Source organism: Vigna umbellata, chromosome 4 (assembly GCF_029865625.1).
Source record: "Vigna umbellata cultivar VRB3 chromosome 4, Vumbellata_1.0, whole genome shotgun sequence".
Lineage (NCBI taxonomy): Eukaryota > Viridiplantae > Streptophyta > Magnoliopsida > Fabales > Fabaceae > Vigna > Vigna umbellata.
In genome coordinates, this window is record NC_142168.1 from 74,093,101 (window position 1) to 74,105,584 (window position 12,484).

At 39.9% G+C, this 12,484-nt stretch overlaps 1 long non-coding RNA gene across 1 annotated transcript; it reads right to left on the bottom strand.

Annotated features, from left to right (window-relative positions):
- Positions 1-304: 304 nt before the first annotated feature.
- LOC148201272 (uncharacterized) lies at positions 305-4,282 on the bottom strand. Its single transcript, XR_015785736.1, has 2 exons — positions 1,123-4,282; positions 305-1,025 (listed from the first exon to the last, which is right to left on the bottom strand). It is a non-coding gene; the product is annotated as an uncharacterized LOC148201272 (long non-coding RNA).
- Positions 4,283-12,484: the final 8,202 nt, after the last annotated feature.

The following is a 12,484-nucleotide window of genomic DNA, read 5'->3' on the forward strand; positions in this document are numbered from 1 at the left end:
CCGGGTGACTAAGTAATATGTCTTGTACTTTTTATTTTATTGTATGTATTTTCATCATTTTATTTTATTTTGTATTATTATTCTTAATTCTAATTTTATTTAATTTTGTTTTGTTTTATTTCATTTTATTTAATTTTAATTTTAATTTTATTTTTATTTTATTTTATTTTACATTTTATTATTTAGAGTTATTTCGTTTTATCCTTTGTTATGTTAGTTTCTTTTTACTGTTTAAGGTTTATTTTATATAAATGTTTTTAGTTAAACGTTAACAAACAAAAATCTAAGAAAAAAAAAGGAAAGAAAAGAGAAAAATATAATGGTCAACTAAGTCCTTTTAGGAATGGCAGACTTTTCTTTTCCCTATTCTCGGACTACAGAAGCACAAGTTAAGCTTTCCTGCATTATGATGTTCACAGTCTGCAACCCAAATGTCCATAGGCAAAGTTACAATCATACATACATAAGGGGAAGGATCTCTGATTTGCTTTGAGCAATTGACCCAACTAAAACACAAAAAGAAAAAAAAGACAAACAGAAAATTAAAAAAAGGATACGCCCCTGATGATAGAGGGAAGGATCTTTGGGAGGGGGAACTAGCTTCACGAGGATCCAGCTTTGGAGAGTCAAGAAGGGGGAGAGCCTGGCTACACAACGTTGGACTCTTCCTCATCTCCACCTTCAACCATAATCCACTCTGATTACCACAGCCAAAGGCAAAAATCTTAGACTCCCCTGACATCCAACGCCAAGCCCCATTCACCTTTGTTACAACATCCATCATTCACTTACAAACAAAAAAAAACAAAAAAAGAAAACCGCAAGGAAAGGGGTTTCATCTTAAGCACGAAGCAAACAGTACAGAGAAAGGAGCTCCAAGAGGTAAGCTGGCTGCATCTCATTTACAATCGTTGTTAGAATAGCTTTATGCTCTGCTTGTGTGTGATTGTTGCTTGAATATTCCAAACCGTGTATATATCATGGTCATCTTCTCTTCTCCATCTCTTCTCCACTCTGTTCGACACCTGAAATACAAAGAATAAACCATTTACTCATCTTCCGATTCCAAAGTTTCTTCCATTCCCTCACACAATTCAATGCTAGATTAAGAAACAAATTTACCACTACTCTCTTCAGCCACCATTGGCAATGAAGTTCTACTTTGTTGTAAAGACCCAACCCATCGTTCAAGCTTCCTTTTCATCTCCAATCAACACCGAAGAATTTGAATCCTTGAGCAGGAAACACATATACAACAGAAACCAGAAAACCCATACATAGAACCCCAAAGCTCGTCTCGGCAAGCCTCAGTGGAATCAATAGAGATAGGGAGAGAAAGGAGTCACGGGTCAGTGACGGAGGCTGGGGATTGCAGCGGTTCAGGTGCGAGAAGGGTCGAACCGTGGAGGCATTGGTGGCGACTGGATTCGATCGTGGCGGCAAGGACGTGACGTGAAGGAGCACGACACTTCTCTCTCTCGCGAGGAAGAGGATTAGAGGAGAGAATCTGGCGCGGTGACCGGCAACGACCCCGGCGGCGAGCTGCATCACTGGCGCGACCTTGGCTCACGGCTTGCGGTGGGTGGCCTCACCGGGGGTGGCGTTGGCGTGGCGCGGAGAGGCGAGAGTTTCTCTCTCGCGCGCGAAGAAGCGGAGAAGAAAACGAGAGAGAAGCAGCGGCGTGGTGGCTGGTTCGCAGAGGTATTGGCGCGGAGACTGTCACCGGTGGCAGCGGCGACGAGGATACAAGGCGGAAGGCGAGTGTGGTTTCCCCTTGCGCACCGCGGTGGCGTTTGGACGGAGGTTGGCAGGTGGTCGGAGAACGGTGGGGTGAACGCCTTTGGCTTCTCCTGCTCAGAGAGAAAGAGACCCTTGGTCTCAGTGGCGGTAAAATGGTGTGATGAGAAGAATGGGAGAACCCCTAAGGGTTTCCTGAGCTGAAGAATGGAAAGGCCTTGGGCCTGTTTTTTCTTTTCATCGACCCAACTCTCTATAATAAACCAAAAACATATAAAACCGAATTTCTTTCCTGCGCACTCCCACTTTTCACCCGCGCACCCCCATACACCCCGGGCCAGTGCTGGGCCAAGCCCAAGAATAATTTTCTCCCGCAGTCCCTGTTTCTCACTTTCACACCCCCTATCCGTTTGGGTTTAGGCCCAATCTGTAAATAAAATTAAAAAATAGTTTAGACACCCCATTTTCTCATTTGGACACCCCTATTTGTTTTGTTTTTTGTTTTGATTTTATTACTTATTTATTTTTTTTGTTTTTTTTATTTATTTATCTTATTCTATTTGATTTTTTTTTTCTCTTCTTCTTTCTTTCTATTATTTTTATTGTTGTTCTTATTTGTTGTTATTTTATTTATTTATTCTAAACATCTATTTATTTTAAAATATATATTTAATAATACATAAAAAATAAAAAAAATATTTATATATATACTAAATTTACAAAAAAAAAATGTTTTAAAGGTTTAAGCACACGTGTGACCGCTCGCGTTGTCCTTGTACTAGAAACCTCTTCTTCTTCTTTAATAAAATTACAAAAATACGTCTAAAGGTTAAGGCACACGTGTGACCGCTCGCGTCGTCCTTGTGCTAAAAACCTTTTCTTCTTTCTTATAAAATTACAAAAAATACGTTTAAAGGTTTAAGCACACGTGTGACCGCTCGCGTCGTCCTTGTGCTAAAAACCTTTTCTTCTTCCTTATAAAATTACAAAAAATACGTTTTAAAGGTTAAGCACACGTGTGACCGCTCGCGTCGTCCTTGTGCTAAAACCTTTTCTTCTTTCTTATAAAATTACAAAAAATATGTTTAAAGGTTTAAGCACACGTGTGACCGCTCGCGTCGTCCTTGTGCTAAAAACCTTTTCTTCTTCCTTATAAAATTACAAAAAATATGTTTTAAAGGTTAAGCACACGTGTGACCGCTCGCGTCGTCCTTGTGCTAAAACCTTTTCTTCTTTCTTAAATAAAATTACAAAAAAATATTTTAAAGGTTGAGCACACGTGTGATCGCACGCATCGTCCTTGTGCTAAATACCTTTTCCGTTTATTTTATAAAAATATCAAAAAATATAAAATTTTCAAAAACTAAAAACATCAACAATTTCAAAGCAACAGACAATTTCTAGCCAGAACTACGTTATCCTTGATTCTCCATCAAAAGTGGAGATACGTAGGAGCAAGGCTAGCCCTTGTCAGGTTCACTTCCCAAAAAATCCAAAATCATTTCAAAACAAATTTTCAAACAATTTCCAAACAAAATTCTCAAACAGATTCAAAGAACTACGTAACCCTGATTTCTCATTCTGAATGAGAATACGTAGGAGCAAGGTCAATCCTTGTCGGGCCCAAAAAACTAAAAAAATATATTTTGTTTATTTATAATTTTATTTTAGGGAATAGTTAAACATTTTGAAAACCACATCATATTCGTGCATTTAGTTAAAGGTACTGCCTTAAGGCAGGCGTTGTAGGGTGTTAATACCTTCCTTACACGTAACCGACTCCCGAACCTAGAATCTGGTTCTTGTAGACCATGCCTTATCCTTTTTATGGTTTTTCCGTAGTTTTCCAGAATAAACTATGGTGGCGACTCCAAATCTCTTTTCAAAACCCGTTCCTTTTTTGGATCGTCGTCCCGTCGCGATTCCGGTTGCGACAGATGGCGACTCCACTGGGGATGTGAAGAGAGTCAAGCCATTTAACTATATGCGCGAATTCAATGTGGTTTTTCTTTATGTTTTTCTTCCCTTTTTCTTTATCTATCTTTGATATTTGAATAATCGCATGTGAATAAATTTGCTTGTTGGATATTGAACCCTAGGGTAGAAAATGTGTTATATCTGCCTGGGAATCTTCTGGTTGTTTTGCAGGTGAGGGTTTGGGGTGTACAATTGCATTCTCCCTTCACACACACATTATACACATCATGAGTGGGGCCCTATACCCGGGTCTGAGCGTAGCTTAGAAATAGAGGGGTTGTGTAGCGGTGCCATTTGGGACATACTTCCTGTTTGGCTATCGTGAGAACCTCAGCTAGAGTTTGTTCTCTTCACTTGTGTCTCCGCATCTAGTTGATTACTCGACTGTTGTGGAGATACTATGAAGGGGGCCATAGCTCTAGTGGCCGTTGATCTTTAGGTTCAGGTAACCATCCTTGTGAGATTTCATATACTTAACCTTGGATCTTAAGTGTTCAACCTTCAATAGGACACAAAGGGAGATATGTGCAATCTTATAATCCTCATTGTTGCTTAATAAAATCCAATACCTTGTACATATCACTATATCTTTTGATACATTTTTTTCTTTCTTTCTTTTCTTTCTTTTTCTCATGCATTTTTATGGTCTTGTCACTGGTTCTAGTCAGGAAATTATAATTTTGTGATTAAGCCTTTGAGATAAAATGGAAATTAACATGAGATCTGAAGTCAAGGGGGGTTCAAGTTCAGAAATTTTAAAGGAAAGGTTAGCCATTGAAGTAAAGGAGGGTAATATGGATGACCCGAGAGAACTGCTGAAGAAAATGAAGACAACCTAAAAGGATGCATTCAGGAAGGAGTATGAGAATTTGTTGAGCCTGTTAGAGGTGGAAGTTCAAACATCGGCCATTACTGTTTTAGCCCAGTACTAGGATCCACCAATGAGATGTATCACTTTTCGGGATTTCCAATTAGGGCCTACGATGGAAGAATCTGAGCAAATCTTAGAATTACTTCTCGAGGGCAAGGCTCCATACAATTACCTTGGGCAGTTTGCCCATGTCTTGCAGCTAACGAGAATTATAAAAGTACACCATGTGAAGTTGGAGAGAGAGAGTTCATGCTTAAGGGTAAGGCGAGGAGCCTTCCTCGGGATTACCTAGAGTGGTACATATATCGTTCGACTAAGGAGGAAAGGTGGGAAACAATTACGAGTGTACTATCTCTTATCCTCTATGGTGTCATGCTCTTTTCTAATATCATGGATTTTGTCGGCTACGTCGTCATGAATGCATTTGTGGGATACAAAGTTCGCTCTAAAGAATCCAGTCAGTATTGTCCTAACTGAAGTTTCCAAGACCCTTCAAGGTTATGAGCGATGCAGAAAGAAGATCTCTCGCATGAGTAAGACACATTGAATGCCACATGTCCCTTGGGTGAGCTATTATAGTGTAAACCAAAGATGAAAAAGGGAAATGTATGAGCGCAACTCTGTGTAGGCTCAGAGGAGGAAAATTTTAAATGATGTGTTTTTCTTGGTAGCAAAGATCGTGTATCATACAGGAGTTATCCTGATGTCCCCCTCAGGGGTATCCAGTATTGTGTATTAATTAAATCCGTGTGTCAGCACAAAAACAATTTGGGTATCCTGTGAGAGGATTGCCAACGCCTGCATCTCTTGCCACATTGTAGATCTTATGAGGAATGAATCTTTGCTGAAAAGCTTCATCAAGTTAGGGACGCTTGGGGCAATGTTCTTCGCTTCGAGAGAGGCCCCAAGATCATGGACTGTTAATGAAAGATTCCCTCAGCCAGTGGATCGTGGAAAGAGTTAAAACAACCCAGTTGCCATTCAAGTTAATCTCCCCTGACCCAAATTGTGAAAAACAATTTCAAAATGACGAGTAGTGGATAAAAGCAACAATGACAAAACTGGAGAAGAAATGTCATCGAGCTAGGAAAAAAAGAGACATCAAGAATTGGTAATTCAGATGAAGGGGCATATTGTTGAACAAGGGCGAATTGGATGATAAGTCTCTCACAACTAGCTTCCCTCGCCAATGAAGCCATTGAAGGTGTTCCGAAGTTATTAACTGATCTTGAGTCTGTAGTGTCAATCTTTAACCCGCCTAAGGGGATTGAAACTTTCCTCAATTGCTGCAAGAGCTGACTAGAGAAATAAAGAATGTGATGGATAAGGCCCGAGATGGTTGACCAAGACTCTCTATGCTTCACATTTTGTGAACTTCTGGATGTGGTGGATGTTTCATTGTATGAACCACCCTATTGACTCTGTTTCGTGTTAATTTCCAAATATTACCGGGGCAACATCTTCACAGCTTTATAATTTCTGACTAGAGTATTTGAACTACTTTGTCTCTTCTTTTCTTTTCATTTTCATTTTTGTATCCTTAAATTGCTTCAAAAAAAAAAACAGCAAAAAATAAAACAAACAAAATACGGTTAAACATCCAAGATACCCTAAAGGACTCGAACCAGTTACCAAATCTTGGAGAACCAAGGAGAAGTTCAAGAAGGGATGAAAGTTGATATCCAACAATTGAATGAGCAAGTGAGCCAAATCCTAGAGGTTCGCCCACACCACATCCACAACAAAGAGTTTTAGGGGCACCAATTTTCCCTCGATATGTCCTCTTCCTGAATTACACTCCACCCTTGGGAGTGGACTCGGGACAACTTTGCATTCAAATGGCCAAAAATAACGCAGTTGAAAGAGGAAAGAAGCTTAGGGCACTTTCATGGTCCTTACCAAAATGATTCAGCCTAGTGTTGTGAGCAAGATAATGACAAAGTAACCCGACTTGAAATCTTCTCCTCATGTCGTTGCACCAGTGGATGTTGAGGCCAACAGGCGTAAATTTGAAATGCTGGAAAAAGGATAAGAGTCATGGAAGGGGAAGGAAGCTCTAAGTTTGCAAATGTTGCAGGGTTATGCTTAGTCTCAGTGATACCTCCCCAAAGTTTAAATTACCCGGAGGGACTACTTGTCCAAGAGCCATCTCATGATGTACGAAAAGAAAATGATTGTGCATGCATATGATGAAAATTTGTTCCGAGAATTTGGTTGGCATGACACTAACTGATGCGTTCATCTTGAACCTTCACGCAACTAGTTCTGGAAGGATCTAGTGAATGCTTTCTTGAGGTAGTACAAATATATCAGGGATGTGGCACCTGATAGATTACAACTGCAGACCTTTGTGAAGGAGTCCAAATTGTCCAAAGAATATGCCAAAGGTGGGAAAAGACTGTTGCTCAAATGAAGTTTCATGAGAGTGACAGGGAAGTGGTTCCCCTATTCCTCAATACTCTGTAATCACCCTTCTGTGAGACCGTGGTGAGCAGTGTTTCCCTAAACTTTGCAAACTTGGTGATAGTCAGATAAAGAATTAAGATTTGTGTGAAGATTGAAAAGATCGCTCAAGGTCCTACTATGACAGTAAATGTGAATAAGTCTGGTCTAAGCTTGGGATAACTAGAGAAGAAAGAGCTCAATCACATCCCACCGCTTAAATACCGTTGGCCTACCCTTTGAAACCGTTCTGAGGAAAATGGGAGACTAGACCCAAACTCAACTTCCTACCAAGCCGTCAGTCAAAAAGGTTGATCAAGACGAAAGGCATATGAGTTTCACTCCTAACCTTCTGACTTATGCAATGTTTTCTTCCAAGTCTCCTGCATAAAAGGCTTGGTCTCTACTTGTTACATGAAGCCTTTAAAGCCTCAATACCTCAAGACTCGTGATGCATCATACACAAAAGGTGATTATCATGAATGGGTTATTGGTCATTCCACCAAAGGTGTTGGGTGTTCAAGCACAGGCAAAATTTGATTGATTCAGGATGGTTAAAGTGTGAAGAAAGTCAACCCAACACTGAGGCAAGGCTTGAGAATGCCACTACAAATGCCATGAAGAAATGAAGTGGGCTTTAAGATCACATAAGAAAGCATAAGTCATTGTACAAGTGAATTCAATGTTGTGAAGTGTCTAGCTATGGAGAAGTAGGCCCATTGGTATCACGTCTTCATCCATGACTTTCAATGTGAACGTTCACTACAGGAGTTCTCCAAGTAGTGCTGAAAATCGAGTCATAAAAGGGTATTGAAAAAAAAACACAAAAAAGAAAGAAATAAGACGAAATCAATCTTGAGTCACTTGTCTTTCTTGTGAATCGTCAAACTCTTGTTTTTTGAAAATAGAAAAAAAAGAAGAATGATGAATAATAAAAAAGAAAATTGGGATGTCATGTTTTTCTGAGGTCAAATGTTTAAAAATAACAATTTGATGTTTTCTTTCAAGATGTTTGTGCACGTTTTGCTTGAAAGCCTTCACCCTTCACGTTATCTAAAATAAAGGATTTTCCCTAACAAACATTATCACTACCCTCATCAACATACCTTTACACTAGAGCAGATTGACCTGACCAAAGTTACTCTCACTTGTGCTAGTTGGGTGATCCCTGAATCCATTGAGACAAACAAAAGAACTTTCAAAAAGGGAATAAGTCTACTAGATTGAAAACCCGAAAGGGCGGTCTAGAAAGAAGGAAAAAGAAAAAATGACTCATGTTGAGGTCATCTAGTCATGGAGTTAATCTTTTGAAAATAAAGCAATCAGAGTTCAAAATGATGTGTGGCCTTCTTTCTTTATCCAAAAAGCAAAAACTATAACCATTGTTACCCCGTTTGAGCCAAAAATAAATTCTTTTTCAAAATTATTCCCAAGCAAGGGTTATCATCAGTATGAGTCAACTCGGAATGCAGATGAGGACTACTCAATGATCAAACGAGAAGGATCCTTCAAAAGGGTAAACAAAACAAAAACGAAAAACAAAAATAAAAAAATAAAAAAATCACAAAGTGGTGATAAATGAAAAGAATGAAAAAACGAAGTTCAAGAAAAAACAAAGTGCTCAAAAGATCAAATAGTTGACACAATGCCAGATGATAACCCTTGTTTAAAAAAAATAACCGACAAGCATTCATTTGGGCCTTTAACCCTTTCTTTCGATACCTTCTAGCTCTAGCCACATTACAAGCCTAATAAAGTCCACACAGATTGAATAATGTTTGCTCACGTTTTCATGAAGCTTAACTTTGCAATAAGGCGAAATGACTTTCAATGTGTTAAAAAAAAAAAAAAAAGAGGGTTGAAAAAATGAGAAAAAAGACAAAAACTTTGAAAATGAATGAAAAAAAAAGAGAGTAATGTCTCAAGAAGAAGGGATCTCTTAGCCAACTAGGCAAAAGCATGCAACAGAAAATCAAACCAATTGGGCCATCCTTTTAGCCGATCCTTCATGCCCACTACCTCTTCCAAACAGAATCCCATGCCAAAAAAACAACAACAACAAAAACTGGGGCAGCTTGGTGGACCTCACCACGCATTTTTCCTTGAAATTCATCAACCCATAATCTCAAAACTGGGGCAGCTTTGCGGATCTTACTCGAATTTTTCACCCAAATTATCAGGGATTCATCATCATACTCATTACACCAAACCGGGGCAACTATTTAGATACGTCGTGTTTCGCTTTGGCACTCTTCTCCTTTAAGGAGCGCATGAGGTGACAAGCCTGCATGGCTATCCCATTCTCTTCCAAACCATTCTAAACAACTCTCATCCTTCACTTGCCAGTAAATTCAAGCATGTGTGCACTAAAGTCTCGGAAGAAAAAGTCAAAATGTAATCATCTCAAAATTAGATCTCGGATGTATGACATTCCTCGCTTTTCGAACTATTGCAAATAATGACCAGTTTGATGATTGCAAGTAAGACAATTGACTCACGCAAAAAAAAAACAAAAAAAAAAAACAAAAAAAAACAAAAAAACGAAAAGAATAACATTCAGATTTTCTCTTTCAAGCCATATTGTTTCATTTCGATCACGTTTTTTCTCTCATTATGGGGTCTTGACATCCTGATCCTGCATCAAGATTTTAATACTTTGTAATGAAAGGTTTCAACACCCTCCTGTCTTTTCAAAAATCAATTTCTGTCAAAATTACAAAACATTTCACAAATTACAAGTTTCAAGAATTTCAAAATTCCAAAGCCCAGTTTCTACACTGGCCCACAAAGCCCAGTTTCCACACTGGCCCCAAAGCCCAGTTTCCACGCTGGCCCTTAAAGCCCAGTTTTCACTGGCCCCCAAGCCCAGTTTACACACTGGCCCAAAAGCCCAATTTTAACATTGGCCCCAAAGCCCAGTTTCCACACTGGCCCACAAAACCCAGTTTCTACACTGGCCCCCAAGCCCAGTTTTACCTGGCCCACAAAGCCCAGCTTGCCTGGCCCCAAGCCCAATTTTCACATTGGCCCCCAAAGCCCAGTTTCCACACTGGCCCACAAAGCCCAGTTTCTACACTGGCCCCCAAGCCCAGTTTTACCTGGCCCACAAAGCCCAGCTTGCCTGGCCCCAAGCCCAATTTTCACATTGGCCCCTCAAAGCCCAGTTTCTACACTGGCCCCAAAGCCCAGTTTCTACACTGGCCCCCCAAAGCCCAGTTTCAACACTGGCCCCCAAGCCCAGTTTCTACACTGGCCCCCCAAAGCCCAGTTTCAACACTGGCCCCCAAGCCCAGTTTCTACACTGGCCCCCAAAGCCCAGTTTCAACACTGGCCCCCAAGCCCAGTTTCTACACTGGCCCCCAAAGCCCAGTTTCAACACTGGCCCCCAAGCCCAGTTTCTACACTGGCCCCAAAGCCCAGTTTCCATACTGGCCCCCAAAGCCCAGTTTCAACACTGGCCCCCAAGCCCAGTTTCTACACTGGCCCCCAAAGCCCAGTTTCAACACTGGCCCCCAAGCCCAGTTTCTACACTGGCCCCAAAGCCCAGTTTCCACACTGGCTCATAAAGCCCAGCTCGCCTGGCCCCCACAGCCCAGTTTTCTTTGGCACCCTAAGTTCAAGTGTTCTTTTTGAATTCCAGCCTTCTATTAGGCAATGGTCGAACCCAATGATCACGCTCGTACATTTATCCATAGGGTTGTTACACCCTCCACGAGGTTGTTACACCTCATTCCTTCATCCATAGGGTTGTTACACCCTCCACGAGGTTGTTACACCTCATTCACTTTATCCATAGGGTTGTTACACCCTCCACGAGGTTGTTACACCTCATACATTTATCCATAGGGTTGTTACACCCTCCACGAGGTTGTTACACCTCATTCCTTCATCCATAGGGTTGTTACACCCTCCACGAGGTTGTTACACCTCATTCCTTTATCCATAGGGTTGTTACACCCTCCACGAGGTTGTTACACCTCATTCCTTTATCCATAGGGTTGTTTACACCCTCCACGAGGTTGTTTACACCTCATTCACTTTATCCATAGGGTTTGTACACCCTCCACGAGGTTGTTACACCTCATTCACTTTATCCATAGGGTTGTTACACCTCCACGAGGTTGTTACACCTCATACATTTATCCATAGGGTTGTTACACCCTCCAGAGGTTTGTTTACACCTCAAGCATTCATCATAGAGTTGTTACACCCTCTACAAGGTTTGTTGCACCGCTTTTCTTTTTGATAGGGTTATGACGCCCTCCATGAGGTTTGCACACCTTATTTCTCTTAGCCCTGTTCATTTTTTGATTAAATTCCCCTTTGTTCCTTGTCCATTTTGAAATCCCGTACGAAAATTAGTGTTTGTTTCTTTACTTTAGCTTTTACTCCAATAATACGAATATAAATTTTCATATTATTCAGTAATACTAAGTAAGAGGGGCAGCTTGTCAACACCCAATTTCGTCGGGACTAAGTAATATGTCTTGTACTTTTTTATTTTATGTATGTATTTCATCATTTTATTTTATTTTGTATTATTATTCTTAATTCTAATTTATTTAATTTTGTTTTGTTTTATTTCATTTTATTTAATTTTAATTTTAATTTTAATTTTTATTTATTTTACATTTTATTATTTAGAGTTATTTCGTTTTATCCTTTTGTTATGTTAGTTTCTTTTACTGTTTAAGGTTTATTTTATATAAATGTTTTTAGTTAAACGTTAACAAACAAAAATCTAAGAAAAAAAAGGAAAGAAAAAGAGAAAATATAATGGTCAAACTAAGTCCTTTTAGGAATGGCAGACTTTTCTTTTTTCCTATTCTCGGGCTACAGAAGCAAGTTAAGCTTTCCTGCATAAGTTAAGCTTTCCTGCTTATGAGTGTTCACAGTCTGCAACCCAAATGCCATACGCAAAGTTACAATTCATACATACATAAGGGAAGGATCTCTGATATGCTTTGAGCAATTGACCCAACTAAAACATAAAAAGAGAAAAAAGACAAACAGAAAATTAAAAAAAGGATACGCCCTGATTATAGAGGGAAGGATCTTTGGGAGGGGAACTAGCTTCACGAGGATCCAGCTTTGGAGAGTCAAGAAGGGGGAGAGCCTGGCTACACAACGGCTTGGACTCTCCTCATCTCCACCTTCAACCAATCCACTCTGATTACCACAGCCAAGGCAGAAATCTTAGACTCCCCTGAATCCAACACCAGCCCCATTCACCTTTGTTACAACATCCATCATTCACTTACAAACAAAAAAAAAAAACAAAAAAAAGAAAACCGCAAGGAAAGGGGTTTCATCTTAAGCACGAAGCAAACAGTACAGAGAAAGGAGCTCCAAGAGGTAGGCTGGCTGCATCTCATTTATAATCGGTGTTAGAATAGCTTTATGCTCTGCTTGTGTGTGATTGTTGCTTGAATATTCCAAACCGTGTATATATCATGG